The sequence below is a fragment of the Colius striatus genome, unplaced genomic scaffold (assembly GCF_028858725.1).
Source record: "Colius striatus isolate bColStr4 unplaced genomic scaffold, bColStr4.1.hap1 scaffold_43, whole genome shotgun sequence".
NCBI lineage: Eukaryota > Metazoa > Chordata > Aves > Coliiformes > Coliidae > Colius > Colius striatus.
In genome coordinates, this window is record NW_026908524.1 from 192,732 (window position 1) to 211,898 (window position 19,167).

At 45.3% G+C, this 19,167-nt stretch overlaps 1 pseudogene; it reads left to right on the forward strand.

The window, feature by feature from the left end:
* Positions 1 to 1,166: 1,166 nt before the first annotated feature.
* LOC133629401 (T cell receptor delta constant-like) lies at positions 1,167 to 9,754 on the forward strand (annotated as a pseudogene).
* Positions 9,755 to 19,167: the final 9,413 nt, after the last annotated feature.

Consider the following 19,167-nt stretch of genomic DNA (forward strand, 5'->3'; position numbering starts at 1 on the left):
TGAGCAAGATGAAGGAAGTGATTGTGTGGGAGGCTGATGGAGTCATCAGCAAACAGCATCTTGGGGAAAGAGACACCATGGTTTCTGGTGCCCCATGGAAACAGAGTGTCACTTCACTACCCTGTTTCTGCAGCAGCAGAGGGCTGAAAAGGGCAGAGTGCTTGCAACACAGGCAGGGCCAGAGCAGACCTGGAAAGAGGGGGGTTAAATCCATCATGGATGGTTGTTGCTGGCCTCAAGGCAAGGCACTTGCTACACCTCTCTGAGCTGACTTTCCTGGCAAGGGGCATAGAGGTACTGCAACAACTTGTGGGAGGCTGTGATGGCAAGTGTGTTTCTGTGGCCACCCAAAGGGAAAAGGCTGTTCAGTTGCATCTGAGAGCCCAGTGACAAACTGGGTGTGTTCTCACTGCTCTGGGAAGACTTGGCAGCAGGCAAAGGCTGTGAGAGAGGCACCTGGATGTACCCAGGTCTGTTACAGGAGGCATTTAGAGCTTGTTCTCTTTCTTCTGCCAACATTTCAAGAGACTGAAAGTATCACATCAGACATCTCAACATTTTCCTGGGAGGAATGGGGGAATAAGGAGGAGAAAACACTTAAACACAATAAAGAGTAATGACAACAGTAATGCAAATAAACACGGAGTAATCCAGTGGGGAACCACTGTATTAGTGGGGAGTCACTGATTTGTCAATAGGATGAAGTAATGCTGTTTCGTTTTGTGTCTTAGAACTGGGTGTGAAGATGCAGAGACTGCTCCATGATCCAATTAAAAAGCCAGCTTTGGTCAGTCATAACTAGATATTTCCCCCTTCAAGCTCAGCCAAGGGCTTAGGTAAATAAATAATAGCCCACAGAATAGCCAACACTGTGGTCAAATAATCTAGCTCACAAGAGCAAAGAAACTGAGAAACAAAAAAAGGTGCAGGAGTAATTGGGAAAATCCTTCCAAAACCCTTATAAAAATAACTCAAGAGATAGTAAAAATCAGATACCTGAGTGCATAAGCAGCTTTAGCACATCAAGGCAGATTCCATCAAACCACTGTCAGCTAATCCAAAGGAATGTTTTAACAATTCATAAATGTGATGTTTGTCATTTCCCATGAAAACAGGTTTTGAGACCATAAATACTGGAGAGTCCAGAAAGAGTTAGGAAATTTAGAATGAAAGTAGTTAGAAATTGGTAAGATTGGGGCAACTGGTCCACAGATGTTCTTGAAAGTTTCTTCATTTGCTGCATCGTCAAGATGAAACATTCTTGAACTTGGAGGAGTTAATCTCTGAGAATCAAGCAGCTCCAGGGCCCTCTTCTTTCCCAGGCCATAACCTATGGGATTTTTCTAAGCAGGAGAGCCCAGATTCTGCTCTCCTGAAGTCCAGGGCTCCAGTCCTGCTTTTCTGCATTGTCTTCTCCTCTCTGGATCCTGAGCTCAAACAGTGCACAATAAGTCTGTGTTTATGAACAATCATTTTGCCTGCTTCCTTGTCTCAAACCAGCATAAAGACTTTCTAAGGCACTAAATGACCCTCAGACACCAACTTTTAGAGCCCAGATAAGAGCTCAGATAAACTCCTGAGAACTGAAACCAGGTTCAAGGTGAAGCAGATTGTCATAAATGCTTTGAGATAGCACTAAAAGTGCTGGATTTTCATGTTTCTTTACTGTTTACTGATATCACATTTCTTTATGTGGTGTATTGCATCAGAAACCACTCAAGAAGTCACATGACTAGAATCCAAATTCTGAGTAGTAAAGAAGCAGGAAGTGACAGTTTTTTGCAATGAAATCTATCACTGTGGTGGCTGGGTCACCACAATGATATAAACAGCATAGGGTCCTGTACAAAAACCTAGAGGAGGAAAAAAGGCAACATATTTTGGGGAAAAAAGCAGCTGAGTGACTGAAATGATTAAGGAGGCAAATGCAACATTCTTTTAATATTTCTGTTTATCCTGGGAATAGAGCTCAAAGGGTCTCTAAAAGGTGGACGAAAGGTAGAAGCTGGAAATTCTGTCCTCACTTTGAAATCATTATTGTTTTTCCCTTTCCAGTTTTGGAAGAAAATGTGGATCTGGAAATCCTCATGGGATTGCACATGTGGATGATTAGGACAAATATCTGGCTTTTCAACCCCTGTTCTTACAACATTTTTGAATACCACAAGGAAAGAGTGATTGATTGCAGTAAGTATCAGCAGTGTGAGGACAGATAAGCTTATTTTTGGAAGAGGGACGACTCTCACAGTTGAGCCAAGTAAGTGTCATTATGTTATTTGTAAAATGTTGTTAATGTGGAGGAGGACAAAGGAATCTAACAGTTTGGGTTCATTGTAAGAACTTTCTGCTGCAATAATCACTCTGTCCAGGGTTTCCAGGTGAATCCTCAGCTTGAGCCTGCTAAGGAAGGCTGCCTCTATATATTGCTATTGCTCCATCATCCCCAAGCACTGGGTGTGCATTACTTCATAGAATCACAGAATGGTGGGGTTGGAAGGGACCTTTAGAGATCATCCAGTCCAAAACCCCTGCAGAAGCAGGAACCACCTAGATCAGGTCACACAGGAACATGTCCAGTCTCCAAGGAAGGATCCTCCACACCCTCCCTGGGCAGCCTGGGCCAGGGCTCCCTCACCTCACAGGAAAAGAGATTTTTCTTATATTTAAGTGGAACTGTTTGTGTTTCAGCTTCATCCCATCACCCCTTGTCCTGTTGCTACTTACTATAGAAAAAAGGGATGTCCTAACCTCCTGATACCCACCATTGAGATGTTTGTAACTATTGAGATCCACCCTCAGTCTCCTCTGCTCCAGACTAAACAGCCCCAGGTCCCGCAGCCTTTTCTCATATGAAAGATGCTCCAGTCCCCTGATCATCTTGGTGGCCCTGCACTGGCCTCTCTCCAGCACTTCCCTGTCCCTCTTGAACTGAGGAGCCCAGAGCTGGACACAGGACTCCAGATGAGGCCTCACCAGGGCAGAGTAGACAGGGAGAAGAACCTCCCTTGACCTGCTGCCCACACTCTTCTTGATGCATCCCAAGGTGCCATTGGCCTTCTTGGCCACGAGGGCACATTGCTGGCTCACATTACTTAACGTGTTAACTGGATAGCAATTTGGCCCAAATTTCCTGTGAAGTGTCTTACCCTCCAGTGGATTTTCACTGAATCATTTTGAGCAGGAATGAACAACTTAGTCATGAGTTGACAGTGGAGAGATGTTTTCAGATGGATCTTTAGCTCTCTGGTATAAGAAGTTAGTTTTTGACACTACAGATTCTTAAGGGTTGGAAAGGACCTCGATAGATCATCCAGTCCAACTCCCCTGCCAGAGCAGGACCACCTAGAGTAGAAGCACAGGAACTCATCCAGGTGGGTTTTGAATGTTCCCAGACTCTACAACCCACCTAGGCAGCCTGTTCCAGTGCTCCCTCACCCTCACAGTGAAGAAATTATTCCTTCTGTTTCTTTGGAACCTCTTATGTTCAGGCTTATACCCATTGCCCCTTGTCCTGTCATTGGACATTACTGAGAAGAGCCTGACTCCATCTTCCTGACACCCAGCCTTTATGGATTTGTAAAGATTAATGAGGTCACCCCTCAGGCTCCTCTGAAGAGGAGATGAATGGAGCATGGCAGTTATTTTGTTATTTCTCTTCATGTTTAGCTTTAACATAAGTGACACTAACACCACATTCATAGTTTCACCAGGTAAATAATTCCACTGGCATGGAAACAGAGGAGAAAGGAGCTTCAATATCCTTGGGCTTAAATTTTCACAGCTGCCTCATGTCTAAGACTGCTTAGAATGAAAGAAAATTGGCTGTGAAGTTGCCTAGGCTCTGAAAATGCAAATGTGATGAGCAGGGATTATAACAAGCCTTAGTTCTTCCCAGCTCTATTTGGAATTTTATGATGTAAAGAATAGGTGGATGTCACCCCAAGGTTTTTTGTGGAAGTATGAATAATGGGACAGGAGATGAATTTGTTAAGTAGATCTTCGTTATCCTGAACGTCCAGGTGCATACCTTAAGACTTGTTACGATGCTTTTAGAGGTCTGCATGTCCTTAAAGTGCTGCAAAAATGTCCCATGTAATGTTACGTATCTAAAACATCCTGCTCTCCTTCCAGAAAGTCATGGGACTCCCTTAGGTGCTGCCTAATATCTGTCCAGGTCTGTTGGGTGTCTTGCATGGGAATAAATGTCTGCTTTGGAACAATTTAAGTCCATTTCAAATTCCAAAGGGCTAAAGGAATACAAAGTTATCATTCTGGAGAAAGATTTGTTCCTCCCAACCAGGAAATCCTCAGTTGCAAGTGTAGGGCCAGACAAAACTGCCAGATTCCATTATTTTAACATCACTCTACGTTGATTGGAAGATGATATTTGCTTGTTTGTTTGTTGAAAGAAGCAAAATATGCCACAGAGAATAGTAGAATGTGGCAAGAAGGAAACAAAAGACAGGGAGAGGGAAGACTGAGCAGTGGTGTTGCCATTTCAGACATTCACAGAAATGCTGGTATGATGCTCTTGTTTCTCACATAAAGAGTCCTGTATGTACATAAATCCCTCCCAAAAGCAAGCAGTTGTAGGGATTTGTGTATGTGTTTTCAGATAATGCAAAATAATGGGGCTCAGTTGATGCTTTTGGAAATAATTCTCTTTATCAACCACAATTGCACTGTGTACATTTGCTCCTGCTGAAAGTCTTACCCAGTGCATCATGCCAGAGAAGCAGCTTGCTAGTACATTGACTGTTTAAAAATGCTGGAGATGAGAAAAAATGAAAAGCCTCTTCTCAGATAACAAAGAAACCACAGGACTGGCAGACTCTGGCAGAACCATGTTACAGCACCTGGAAAGGAAATGCATGTGGGAGGAATAGCAAAATGAGCCTTTTTTGATTGACATGTTTAAACTGTTAGAGCTGCGCTTGTTTTTGGGAACAGCACTCAACTGACTGTGGAGCCAAGTAGATGTCCTTTATGTACTAACCTTGTCTGAGTTGTAACTCAGACTCCCTAATGCCTTAAAGTAGCTACTTAGACTGTAGGCTTTCTATCTATTACATTCTCATATGCAGTTAGATGATTTAAGTATTAAAGTCATGCTTTGACAGTTTAAAGGGAAATAAAGTTTCTGTGCAGGCTGACATTTAAGTCCTTAAGAATTTCTGTTATGTCAGAATCAGAAACACAGCACTGAGACGAGAGAAGGATGATATACAAAAGCATTGAATGGAGCCTTATGAACATTTCTGTACTAGTTTAATCACAGAATCACAGAAGGTGGGGGTTAGAAGGGACCTTTAGAGATCATCCAGTCCAACCCTCCTGTTGAAGCAGGTTCACCTAGATCAGGTCACACAGGAACATGTCCAGGTGAGTCTTGAAGAGCTCTAAGGAAGGAGCCTCCACACCCTCCCTGGGCAGCCTGGGCCAGGGCTCCCTCCCCTCACAGGAAAATAGATTTTTCTTGTACTCAAGTGGAAGTTTTTGTGTTCCAGCTTCATCCCATCACCCCTTGTCCTGTTGCTACTTACTATAGAAAAAAGGGACGTCCCAACCTCCTGACACTAAATTATTCAGAGTTGGGGTTAAACTGAATAGGTCAACTGAATTCAGTGAATGTTTGATTCCTGTTTGGTATCTGTTTGCTGTAGGTGAAGCTATGTCAGAGTACTACTTGGCTTTCACCTCAGTTGTTCAGTATTGGGGTACTGGTGGCAAAGAGAGTAAAATCAGAGCCCCTTGATCAAACCTTAAAAAAGTGTCCTGTGTTGAGAAAAATGTTACACCTGAAAGATCTTTTGACCACCCTGCAAGGCAGATGCCATGCAAAATTCAAAGCCTAATGCACCTCTTTTTAGCAGAGAGATCCATCAGCATGCTCCTGACAAGCTGGACATGTAAATCTTTTCTTGTCTGTCTAACCAGCCTTCATAAGCTGAGCTCTGTCTGGCAAGGAAGCACGCTGGATGATTCCCTGCAGTTTCTTGATTTTATCAAAATTCATGTTGCTAATCTTGTCCTGACATTTGTATGTGGAACCAGCCTGGTTTCTCCATCTATGATCTGAGGGCAAAGATATTTTATTTTTCAAGAAATCACAATGATTTATTGGCTACTGAATCATTTTGAGACCACTGTTTCCTGAAAAGACATCTCTTTCAAGTTTAAGCAATCATGTTTCATTACTTGTATGTCATAAGAAATTCCTTGAGAAGGCTGCTGCTGTGTAGTTGAAATTAAGGCTTCTGCAGTTGTGAAACCTTTATCATTCATGTGTGTTGCTTGGAATTGGGAACTGAACTCTAAAATGCCTTCGAAACTGAAAAAGAAAAGTATATAAAAGTTTCAGAGTAACTCTTTGGAAAGATGAGAGAGCAGGGATTTCAAATCCTCTGAAAGCTTATCAGCATCTTTTAAGCTCTTTCAAAGCTCCAATGCTCGGGCACATTTGTCATGCCTTGAAGTTTGTTGGTTTCTTAACACTAAAACATTACCTCTGAAGGTTATTGCACTAATTTAAGGAAGCTTGTAAGAAGATTTGTCCATGGACATCAGAAGTTCATTGGCCTCGGGTTGTTCTTCCCTTCAAATCAGTTTATTATACCAATTCTGCATTATACTTCTAACTGCCCCTGGAGCTGTGGAACAAACAGTATGTCACAGCAGATGGATGAGAAAGGTCACACTTTTCAGAACAAGCAAAAGAATTTTTGTTGAACCAAGTACCAGTATTACTCTTTTTCATTGTCTCCTGATGTGTCGGAATAGCTCACAGCACGTGCAATGTCTAGTGAGGAAAACTTTCCCCACAGCTGAAAGTTCTTGACCTTGTCAGGAACTCCTGGAGAAGTGGAGATCCACAATTCACAGACTTCTGATTGCTTCTCTCCTACTTCCCCATCTTAGAGACAAAAGTCGTTCTTGCATCTGAGCATTTGTTCTAGAAAAGATCAACCTTGTCCCCAGTCCAGCAGCAGCACTTCATTTCTGCAACGTCATTCATTGGAGTAACTTTGCACAATAGTGAAGCAACAAACTGACATCTCTTTGTCCTGTTACTCTTGCTGTGGTTAAACCTTTTAGCCACATCAGGAGAAGATTTGGGGGAGGGGAGGGAGAGTTAAGGAAAACCAGTTATTCTCCTATGTCTCTGGAATATGCAAGACAGTCCTTGATCAAAGTGTTATTTTTAGGAATTAAATTGTTGAGAAAGTGGTATAATTTGACTCTTGGAAGGGAATAAATAAATGTTCTCTTCTGGTTTGCAAGTCCTTTACTTATAAATAAAGAATGAGCTTTGGAAAAAAGGAGGCTTAGAATCCTGTGAACTGAAAGCTCCCATAAAAACCCCTACTCTCTGCCTTTATCTGATCTTTTAGAAGCAGCAGTAAGAAATAATGAGGAAGAAAAGGCAATTAGTCATTGATAAAGCCAGGAATTAGTCACAGCTGGAGTATATATGAACTTTAAGTGACAGCACCTCAGACAAGTTGGCAATCAAACCAAACCATGCCCAAACAATGCTTTATTTTTTTTACAGACAACATAAGGAGTTCTGACCCACAAGTCATTGTGATGAAGTCGAGAAACTGGAAGAAGATGGCAACACCGAGAAAGTAGCTTGTTTGGCAAGGAAGTTCTATACAAAGAATGTCATCTTGGAGGTGTCCTCTAATGAAGCCATATATGAGCAAAATACCCCCGTTTTGACATCAGAAGGGTTGTACGATACCATTAAGGTGGTCAGTGCAACAAAAGGCACAGAGGTGGCTTGCACAGCCAAACACGATGGCAAAGAAGCATTGCTAGGTACAGTTTTGTGGTACAGCTGCAGCTTATTTCTGGAGGCAGCATCTTCTGATGCTTGCTGTTTCTCCTGCTAGTGAGTGCTGTGCTGGGTAACCAGCAGAAATGGGGAAGACATCTGGTACATGAGCAAGTGGAGATGACAGATGTTTAAAAGCATAAACAATCTGAACTGTTTAACAACTTGGAGTTACTTTTTTTGGGAGAAAAGTAAGGCACAGTCTTTTTTAAAAATGCACATTTAGTTATGACTAAATAGTTTCCCCCTGGAAGCAAACATCTTGGCACAGCCTGAAATAGCCTTTGTAAACACAGCAAAAAGTTACAGTGGTGGGATTTTGTTTCTTTTTCTTGAAAAAGGGGATTGATTTTTTTACTCATTCAAACACTAAACCCAAAGCAATTCAATAATTCTTCTGTTTTCTGCAAATGCATGGAGAAATCTCCTCCTCTTCATTAATCTTAGAATTAGTGAGTGGTCAGCGGAGCCTCAGGCTGTACTGCCCACGTGTTCCTATGGGAAGGGTCATGTGAACATTTTGTTTAATCCTTTTAAAAATGTGACTATCATTTGTAACGTTTTTTTATTATCATGCTACAGAAAAGGAGGCTGAAGAATCAGTAACAGGGAACATTTGCAACACCACAGACATCTCTATGCAAGGTTAGTTACCTAATAGATTGTGAAGATACATGACAATGTTGGTGGTAAATGCATGCAAATCTATTTTCTCAGGGGTAGGGGAATCAAAATACAGCTGCTTTAAAAGGCAGCTGCTTTAGCAGCAGACAAGCATCATAAAGCAAAACCCAGTGTAGACAGATATCCTCCTCCCATGTTGTTGTCATGTATCTCTGTCATCTTCCCCTGAATCGATAACCTTTGGGTTTGGTTTTTTTCCCACTTTCTGACAGTGTCACGATATCCAAATCTAGACCATGATCTCTCTCATCTTTTCTCTATCACTGAACAGATGCTGAAGGGGAGAAAACAAACATGCTCTCTGTGACTGTGTTGGGCTTGAGAGTCCTGCTGGCAAAAAGTATTGCCTTCAATGCACTCGTGAGCATCAAGCTGTTTCTTTTCTGAGGTAAGGAAGCACATAGCTTGATCTATAGAAAAACTGGAAGCTCATGCCAGGAATGACCCCTTGTCTTTTTGTAGTTCTCTGTCATTACACCTGTTCACCTGCTCCTGCTCCCTTTAAATAACTCTTGTAGGTTTCTGGGAAAAAGCACAATGCTTATCTAAACCTCATCCCCAACAACAACCAAAAAAATCCACCTGAAAATCGTCCCATTGTCACTCCCAAACCACCAAGAAAACAGCCCCTTTCATATCCAAAGCTCAGTTCTTGCTGTCTGGTACCCAAATTTTCTTTGCAGCAAACTTTCTTTGCCAGAACAACTCAGGTATTACCAGAAGTGCCTGAGAGAGATCTCACTGACTGTTTCAAGTGGTAGAGCACAAAGCCTGGAGAAAAATGAACACAAATAAGGGGTTAAAAGCAAGGCTCTGAAAACACTGACATGTGAAGTAGTGGGAGGAGAGAGAGGAGAGGGGAGGCTTTTTAAATTAAGGTATACAAAGAGGCACAAAAGATAGTCCAGGTTAAGCTTTGTGAGTGTCTACCTGTCTTGATCTCACAGCTGTCAGACAATGGCATGTAGCCCCGGTTGCATTAAAGGGCCGATGTGGAAACAAGGCAGCAGCACTGTGAAGAGCAGCTGGAGAGCTTGTCCCAGCAGCACAACGGGTCAAACGGCCAACGTCAAATCTACTGACAACAACCACGCAGAAGACAGCAGAGCACCCTCCCCTTCAGACCTTCCGTACTGCCGAGTCCTGCCTGGCCAGTGGATTTCATTTCAAGACTTGTAGCTGCTTTTGCTGTTTCTTTTTCTCTGTGAACTGAGGAGACTGTATTTTTTCTTAACCCCCTGCTAAGTAGAAGTTGATCACGCCACTGTTCTCACTTCTAGACAGCAGCATCCAACCTGCTTCTGACTCGCGGAAACAGACTCTGTCGCTCCAAGAGTGATAAGGAAGGATGTTTATTCGGCACGGTGGGGGCAGGGGGTGTATAAACTTGCCCACCCGCCTGGGCAACTTGCTTGACTTATATTTGTTACAAAGTCACAAAATCGTATGGTGACATTATCCACCTAGACAAAGACACAACCTGTCCCCGATTTGGCATGTAAATTAGGTCTTTTCTTCCTTTCCTTTGCGTGGTGTCTCCCGGTGATGGTCTTTGGGGCCTCGGGAGATGAAGGCTGATAAGTCCTGAGGCTTTCTCACCCCTGATCTTTGGGCAACTTGAGATATCACTTGGCCCCTTGCAGAACCGGTTTCTGCCCTCAAGGAAGTTGGAGGACCCGGGAGGTTGTGTGAGGAGATAACCACGACCTTTTTACAGCTCCTGTGTGAATTTATTTTGTCTGAAAAAATAAGCTTGATACTATTGCGATAAGTTCGTATAAGGTTTATTAGTACATGTTAGTATAAAGCTCTACATCGCTTCAATAGCTTTGAAAAATCCAGTCCTCATAGATATATGACCCTTTAAAAACAGCATTTACAGGCATGTTGCGTTATTGATGTATTACTGCTGAGAGAATTCAGGCAGAGGAGATGCTATTTATAGCTTTAATGATTTTTAGATAGCTTTAGCATCAGCAGTTTTATAGTGTAGATGAGACCTGTGTTGGATGTGAAGTGATTCAATTCAACCAGATAATGTTCAGCCAAGGAAGTGTTTCTTTATTAAACCTGCATTTCTCCTGCAAAATGTGTGGCACACAGCAGTTTAGGCTACAGAAGTGGTGACCAAAAGAAAGCTTTACTAAGCCTAAATGCTGTGGTTTGTTCTGTGCTTTTTCTTATGACTTTGAGATGGAGATTGCTGAAACACAACTGACCTAATGATCAGTCAGAATAGAAATTCAAATGAGGTCTGGCCTTTCTGATGCATCTTTCTTTTGCATGGTAACAGAAAGGCACATGTCTAAGGAGCAATCAGTTAAAAGACAGTTTGATAAGAGTATGAGGAAGGAAAATTCACATTTCAGAAAAAAAAGCATCCTATTTTTTTTCCACTCATTGAGACTAGGAACAGGCCAAGAGGAATTAATGTAAGGTGGTGTGATGGAAAAACAGTTTCCATAGCAACTTGGTTATTATTCAAAAGACCCCAACATACACATCCCCCGACTCATTTTCTCTCGCTAGCAACAGACAGGATGCTGTGGTCAACCTTATGACTAAGTTACACCAGGCAAGACTAAATCCCCCTTTGTTTGAAAAACAAGTTAACCACATCCTGAAGGGGAAATAAGGTTTTTCATATATTGACTGTTCTACTGATGGCTTTAAGACAGCTTCTACAGAGTGCATAGCAAGGTCAGTTTAATTAAGCTTTTCCAGGTTAGTCAGTCCCTACACACACCTAGATGACCCTCACTGTATGAAGAGAAGTGAAATGTGCATGACAAACTCCAAACCAGCATCATACTTTAGTTCATCCTACAACCATACTGTGTATCAGGGGAAGCCATTCACTAGCAGATTGTTTTGATCATGATTTTGTGGCATCACCCTGAACCTTTTTATCTTGCACTCCACACTTTGCAATCTCTCAGGCAAGACTCAGATTGGGAGTACCATTTCTGTGTCTCCATGAAAACCATGGAATGACATTTTCCTGGATAGTTCTCAGGAGTCCAAATGAGATGCAAAGAGATGATACAGCAGGTGAGTCACAGCATCTCTGGGGGACCGTGGGCTTTTAGCATTGCAGCTGCTGTTGCAGGACTGCCATGGATGTCAAATGACAAAGAAGACATGTAGGCTCTAAATCTTGTTTGGCATCTTGGAAGACATGAAAAGGAGAGACAAACTTAAAATATCCAGAAGTCTGTTGTAATGTGGCAGATAAAGCTCTTGGCAGCTTCTAAGTTCAAGATCCTGGCATCCTTAGGGTGTTCAGGATCAGAACCAGTGCAAAAGCTTTTGAGATTCCTTGGCCCAACATGTAGACTAATTCACCTCTTAAAAGCATTCCAGTGTCAGTCAGGTTGTTCAAGGTGGGGAGAGCACATAATACACCTTTCCCCACTAAGTATGTGGAGAAGAATACAGTTATTTGCTTTATTGCTTTAGTTTTCCTGAGTATTTCTGTGTCTTAGTACATCTACTGCAATACAACAGCATTTTGAAGAGAGAGCTTAAGGAACCAATTTCACAATCAGCATCTGTATTGACACAAAATGGCAATATTTACAATCCTTAATCAAATTCTGACATGACAGCTTTCTGCAAGTTCAAGTCATTTTGTTGCAGGCTTTGACGAGTTGTATAGACTTGGGTTTTACTTTTTATGATGTCTGAAAGACTTTCATTTTTGTCTAAATATCATCATGGTTATTCTCTGCTAGATTTAGTTTAACTGTAGAGTAACTTCTATAGCCAAGCTGCTCAGAAAGTGACTTTGCTTTCCTGTGTAATAGTCCATTATAATGATGATGACATCTAGATTTCAAGTTAAAATCTAAACTACTTTGCTAACTCCTGAAAAATCTCTTCTTCTGGACACTGCATAAAGACAACATCATGTTTTAGATAAGATGAGCTGGTTTACATTCCACTCTCAATAGCATTTCAAGTGCTGTTAAATTTTACCAACATCAGGACATTTTTAATTGTGCTTCTACTTGTGGTGGTTTAGCCTGATGTCCACCCAGTCATTAAATCACTGCCCCTCCTAAACTGGAGAGAGAGAGAAATATAACAAAGCACTTGTGAGTTAAGGACAGAGAGGTCACTCAGCAGTGAGTGTCACGGGCAAAACAGACTCAACTTGGGCAGAAAAAGGTTTCATGATTACAAAATTAGAGCAGGGAGATGAGAAATAAAACCATCTGAAAACCCCCTCCCCCCACCCCTCCTCTGGCCAGGACTCCCCTTCCTTCCCCCCAGCAGCGCAGACCATGGGGCTTGTGGTCAGTTCATCACAGATGGACTTTGCCGCTGCTGCTGCTCAGGGAGAGGCCTCCTCACGCTTCCCACTGCTGCACTGTGGGGTCCCTCCCACGGGAGACAGTCCCTCACCAACTGCTCCAGCGTGGCTCCTTCCCACGGGCTGCAGCTCCTCACCGACTGCTCCAGCCTGGGGCCTGCCATGGGGGCAGCTCCTCACACCCTGCCCCAGCGGGGGTCACCCACCGCCACAACAGTCCCACGGGGACACACTGCTCCAGCCCGGGGCCCTCCCAGGCTCACAAGCGCCGACACAAACCTGCTCTGCACGGGCACCAAAAAAGAGGATTTAGACCCTAAAAGTGTCAGTTTAGACTAAAAAATGGGGATTGAGAGCATAAAAGAGGGGGACTAGACCGAAAACAAGGATTTACCCCTTAAAAACAAGACTTTAGACCCCAAAAACGAGGCTTTAGATCCTAAAAGTTTGGGGTTAGATCCAAAAATGGGTATACAACTGGTGGTTTAGATCCCAAAACAAGGCTTTAGACCCTAAAATCTAGACTTTAGACCCCAAAAATGAGGGTTTAGACCCTAAAACAGTGGGTTTAGACCCCCAAATACAAGGATTTAGACCCTGAAACTAGGGATTTAGGTGGTATAGATAGACCTTAAAACAGGGGGGTTTGACCAAAAGAGAGAATTTAGTCCCTAAAACTAGGAGTTTTGGCATTAAAATAAGGCTTTAGACCCTTAAACAGTAGGATTTATACTGAAAAGGAGGATTGAGACGCTAAAACTGGTTTTTTAGATGCCCAAAATAAGGACTTAGACCCTAAAACCAGGGGTATAGTTGTAAAAACGAGGATCCAGACCCTAAAACCGGGAGTTTAGACAGCAAAAACGAGGATTTAGACCCAAAACCAGGTGGTATAGACCTCAAAACAAGGATTCAGACCCTAAAAACAAGACTTTAGGCCCAAAAAATGAGGATTTAGACCCTAAAACTGTGGGTTTAGACCCAGAAAAGGAGATTTAGACCCTAAAACAGGGAGTTTAGACTGAAAACCAGGACTTAGACCCTAACACTGGGTCTTTAGACCCCAAATACAAGGATTTAGACCCTAAAACCAGGGTGTTAGTCCTAAAAACGAGGATCCAGACCCTAAAACTGGGAGTTAAGACACCAAAATAAGGGGATTTAGGTGCTAAAACTGAGGGTTTAGACCCCAAAAATGAGGATTTAGACCCTAAAACTAGGGTTTTAGCCATAAAAAAGAGGATCCAGATGCTAAAACTGGGAGTTTAGACAGCAAATACGAGGATTTAGACCCAAAACCAGGTGGTATAGACCTCAAAACAAGGATTCAGACCCTAAAAACTAGACTTTAGGCTGCAAAAATCTGGATTTAGACCCTAAAACTGTGGGTTTAGACCCAAAAAAGGAGATTTAGACCCTAAAACAGGGAGTTCAGACCGAAAACTAGGACTTAGACTTTAACACTGGGTGTTTAGACTCCAAATACAAGGATTTAGACCCTAAAACCAGGGGTATAGTTGTAAAAACGAGGATCCAGACCCTAAAACCAGGAGTTTAGACAGCAAAAATGAGGATTTAGACCCAAAACCAGGTGGTATAGACCTCAAAAAAAGGATTCAGACCCTAAAAACAAGACTTTAGGCCCAAAAAATGAGGATTTAGACCCTAAAACTGTGGGTTTAGACCAAAAAAAGGAGATTTAGACCCTAAAACAGGGAGTTCAGACCGAAAACTAGGACTTAGACTCGAACACTGGGTCTTTAGACCCCAAATACAAGGATTTAGACCCTAAAACCAGGGGTTTAATCTGCAAAACTGGGATAAAGACCCTAAAAGCGGGAGGTGCGGAGGCTCGTTGGCGCCCCGCAGCCTCCATTTCCCATCACCCCCAGCGCGTCGCTGCCGCCCAAAGCCGCGGGCGGGAGCCGCGGTGCGTGCCGGGAGCTGTAGTTGTGCGGCGGCGCCCGGCAGGAGGCGGCGTGCGGCGGAGGGGGCGGGGCCTCGGGTTCCCAGCGTGCCCCGCGCGGAGCCCTTGCTCGTGCCCCGCTGGCGTGGGCTGCAGGAGGCTGTGGCTGTGCTGGAAGCTCATCGTGGAGCGAGCTCCTGGCAGCAGCTGGGAGCCTGTGGGGAGGTGCCCGTGCAGAGCAGGTTTGTGTCAGCGCTTGTGAGCCTGGGACGGCCCCGGGCTGGAGCAGTGTGTCCCCGTGGGACTGTTGTGGCGGTGGGTGACCCCCGCTGGGGCAGGGTGTGAGGAGCTGCCCCCATGGCAGGCCCCAGGCTGGAGCAGTCGGTGAGGAGCTGCAGCCCGTGGGAAGGAGCCACGCTGGAGCAGTTGGGGAGGAGCTGTTTGGGACTTCTGAGGGGTGAACTGTGTGGCTACTGGGAGGCACTGGGGAGTACTGGGAGTTACTGGGTGTGAACTGGGAGCTACTGGGTATTACTGGGCGGCTCACTGAGGCACAAGGGGCTGCAGTGAGGAGAACTGGGAGTCACTGGGAGCTACTGGGGGCCTCTAGGGGTGAACTGGGGGTTCCTGGGATTTGGGACTTCTGGGAGCTACTGAGAAGAGGCTACTGAGGGATAAACTGGGAGGATGTGGGAGCCTTTGGAGAGGGGAGTTGGGGCATTTTTAGGCGTTTTGGGTTGTTTTGAGTCCTTGAAGAGTCTTGGGGGGTGTCGAAGACTTTTGGGGTGTTTTGGGGTTCCCTCCTCATCCTGAGCCCCCTCCCCAGCGTGGTGTGCCAGAGCAAATGCTGCGTTCCTTGAACTGGCCCAGTGACCCGAGTACTTCATGGTGGCATTTCTGTGAGCCATGGTTACAGCATTGATGTCAGGCAGATGGGGTTTTATTTCTTGAGGACAATTCCCTTTCTCTCTGTGTATGAGCAGGTGGATCAGCACAGATCAGCAGGTCACCACCAAGGCTGCCATTCCTGTAGCCTGCCGTGTGCCCTGGCCTCTCTGTGTCACATTTCTGGGGAGGATCTTGCCATAAGCTAATGCAGCTGTTTCTTGCTGCCAAACTGGAGTCCTGTCTCTGCTGCCCAGATGTAATAGCAGGGGTGCACCGACTGGCTGAAGCTGTCTTCCTCTGCTGATGGCTGATGGTTCAAGGAAGGAGTGTAGTCCAGGCTTTGTGTTTGTGGTACTTGTGCAGCAGAGACCAAACAGCTGAGGAGTTGCTCCTGCCCTGCTCTGTTCTCTCGCTGCATCTCTGAGAGGAAGCGGCGACAGAGCAGAAACGGGACGTTGAGGGGGGTTCAGTTGCACTGAGTGTAGCAGGAGAGAGCAGTGTCTGTGCAGGGATGGATTTGCACAGGAGCCCTCAGCGTTTCTGCTGCCCTCAGGGAGAACTGAGCGAGGGCTGCGAGGCCAGAGGACGGGCTGTGGGTGAGAGCAGAGCCAGGGCAGCCGGGCTGTGCCCCTGCCTGGTGCCCAGCGCCCTGTTGCTGCCCCTTTGTGCCCGTCCCCTGTGCGCCTGCACAGCCCCAGCCCCTGCTGAGAGCAGAGGGATCCCCCTCACACCACTCCGTGTCTCGCCCTTGCTCAAGCTCTCAGCCCCCCACGGCCAGCCAAGGGCACTGAGGGCTCATTTCCCCGCCCAGCAGCACTGTCTGTGCCTCAGTGTGTCTGTGCTCTCTGTGGGGCACTGACACAGCACAGAGATCCCAGCCAGAGCTGCTGTGGCCCTGCAGAGGAGAAGGCTGAGCTCAGGGGCCCTTCTCAGCGCTGAGGGCTCCCTGCAGGGCGGGGGGCGAGAGGCTGGGGCCGGTGTGTGCTGTGTGGTGGGCAGGGACGGGACACGGGGTGCTGGGCACACGCTGACACAGGGGCGGCCACCCAAGGCCCTCCCTGGGTACCCCCAGGCACTGCCCATGTGCAGCCTGGGGTGTGAGGGGACGCGGCACGCAGCGGCCGCACGGGCACAGAGACACACAAGGGCAGCATCTGCCCAGCTCCTGCTTGTGCCCTCCAAGGGGAGGCCTTGGCAGCTCAAAAGGAGGGGGTTTACCCAATGGGGTGCTTTGGAAAGCTAAAAACGAGGCCTTCAATGCTAAAAACAGAAGTTTGGAGCTAGATACAAGGCTTTGGAAGACAAAAAAAGAAACCTGGGCCCTAGCATGAGGGTTTGGAAGCTAAAAAGGAGCAGGTCTTTTTGAACCTAAAAACCACTCAGTTGTATACCCATTTTTGGGTCTAACCCCAAACATTTAGGATCTAAATCCTCATTTTTTGGGTCTAAACCCACAGTTTTAGGGTCTAAATCCTCATTTTTTGGGCCTAAAGTCTTGTTTTTAAGGTCTAAATCCTTGTTTTCCGCCTAAACCCCCTCTTTTAGGGTCTCAATCCCCATTTTTTAGTCTAAACCCACAGTTTTAGCGTCTAAATCCCTTTTTTTGGTGTGTAAAGTCCCAGATTTAGGGTCTAGATCCTTGTTTTTAGGACTAAACCCTGTTGTTAGGGTGTAAATCCTTGTTTTCCGGGTCTAAACTCCCAGTTTTAGGGTCTGTATCCGTATTTTTAGAACTAAATCCCTGGTTTCAGGATCTAAATATGCATTTTTGGTGTCTAAACTCCTAGTTTTAGGGTCTAGACCCTCTTTTTTATTGCTAAAACCCTAGTTTTGGGGTCTAAACCCTCATTTTTTTGATCTAAAGTCTAGCTTTTAGGGTCTAAAGCCTCGTTTTTGGGATCTAAACCCGCAGTTGTAGACCCATTTTGGGTCTAACCCCAAGCTTTTAGGATCTAAATCATCTTTTTTGGGTCTAAGCTCCCGGTTTAAGGGTCTTAATCCTGACTTTTTGGGCCTAAAGCCTAGTTTTTAGGGTCTAAATCCTTCTTTTAGGTGTATAACACCTGGGTTTGGGTCTAAATCTACCCAATAGGATGCTTTGGAAAGCTAAAAACGAGGCCTTGGATGCTAAAAACCGAGGTTGAGACCCGAGAATGAGGGATTGAAAGCTGAAAAGGAACAGATTAAACCCAAAATAAGAACTTGGGCCACAAAGTGAGACTTTGGAATCAAAACCTTGAGGGCTGGGATCCAAGCAATAAGGTTAAAAAAGGCAAAAAAGAGGCTTTGGAAGCTCAAAATGAGCATCTGTGCCACAAAACGAGCATTTGGAAGCTAAAATTGAGTGTTTGGAAGCTAAGACATGAGGGTTAGGAAGCATAAAATGGGGGTTTGAACACAAAAATGAGACTTTGGAAAGTAAAGATGATGGTTTGGATGTAGAAAAGGATGATTTGAAATCTAAACCCAAGGTCTGGAAGCTGAAAATTGGGCTTTGGGAGCAAAAAGTAGGGTTTGGGTCACCAAGTGAGGTTTGAAAGCTTAAGATGGAGGCTTAGGCCTCCAAAGAAGGCAATGGAAGCTAAAAAGGAGGGTATGGGCCCCCAAATGAGGGTTTGGAAGAGAAAACTCTCACTTTGGATGGTGAAAATGAGGATTTCTTCCAAAAGGTACCACTTTGCAAGCTAAAAATGAGAAGAGCTCGACCCCCAGGTCACTACAACCCCCTTCAGGCAGCTGTAGAGAGTGATCCTGTGTCCTCTCAGCCTCCTCTCCTCTAGGCTCAGCATCCCCAGCTCCCTGAGCCTCTCCTCATCACACCGGTTCTCGTGACCCTTCCCCAGCTGCGTTGAGACTCTGACACCCAGCTGAAGCCAAGGTGCAGTTGCTGGCAGCAACAGGTTCCCCAGGTGCTGGTGGGCTGCTGGGGATGGACACAGCGTGTGCCAAAGCACAGGCAGAAGCTGAGACTGCGAATGGTGCAGCAGGAGATGAGAGAAGCGACTGTGCAGAGGGATTTCTGAGCTTCCCCAGCCAGCCCTCGGCACAACCAGCTCTGAGCCAGAGGCGTCCCTGTGGGGGGAGGGAGCTGCAGCCGTTGGCTGCTCCCAGGAGTCAGAGGCAGCCTGAGATGGAACCTTCCCTGACTGATTCACGATGGTGCCTTCCCCAACAGCCCCTTTCTTAAGCCATTTTATAGTCTTTTCTTCCCTTTGAGGTGGGGCTGGAGTGACTCTGGGCACACAGACCTTCATCGGGATTGCTGGGAAATGCTCTGGCTTTGCTTTTAAAGGTGTGGGGTAAGGAGAATGCAGAGCACACGCTCAGTGAGGGCTGGTGGCAGCTTGGAGCTGGGTGGGCTTTGGGATGGAGCTGTGTTTGGGTCTTAGAATCATAGAATCACAGAATGGTGGGGGTTGGAAGGGACCTTTAGAGATCATCCAGTGCAAGGCCCCTTCCAGAGCAGGTCAACCTAGGGCAGGTCACACAGGAACGTGCCCGGGCGGGTCTTGAAGACCTGCAAGGAAGGAGCCTCCA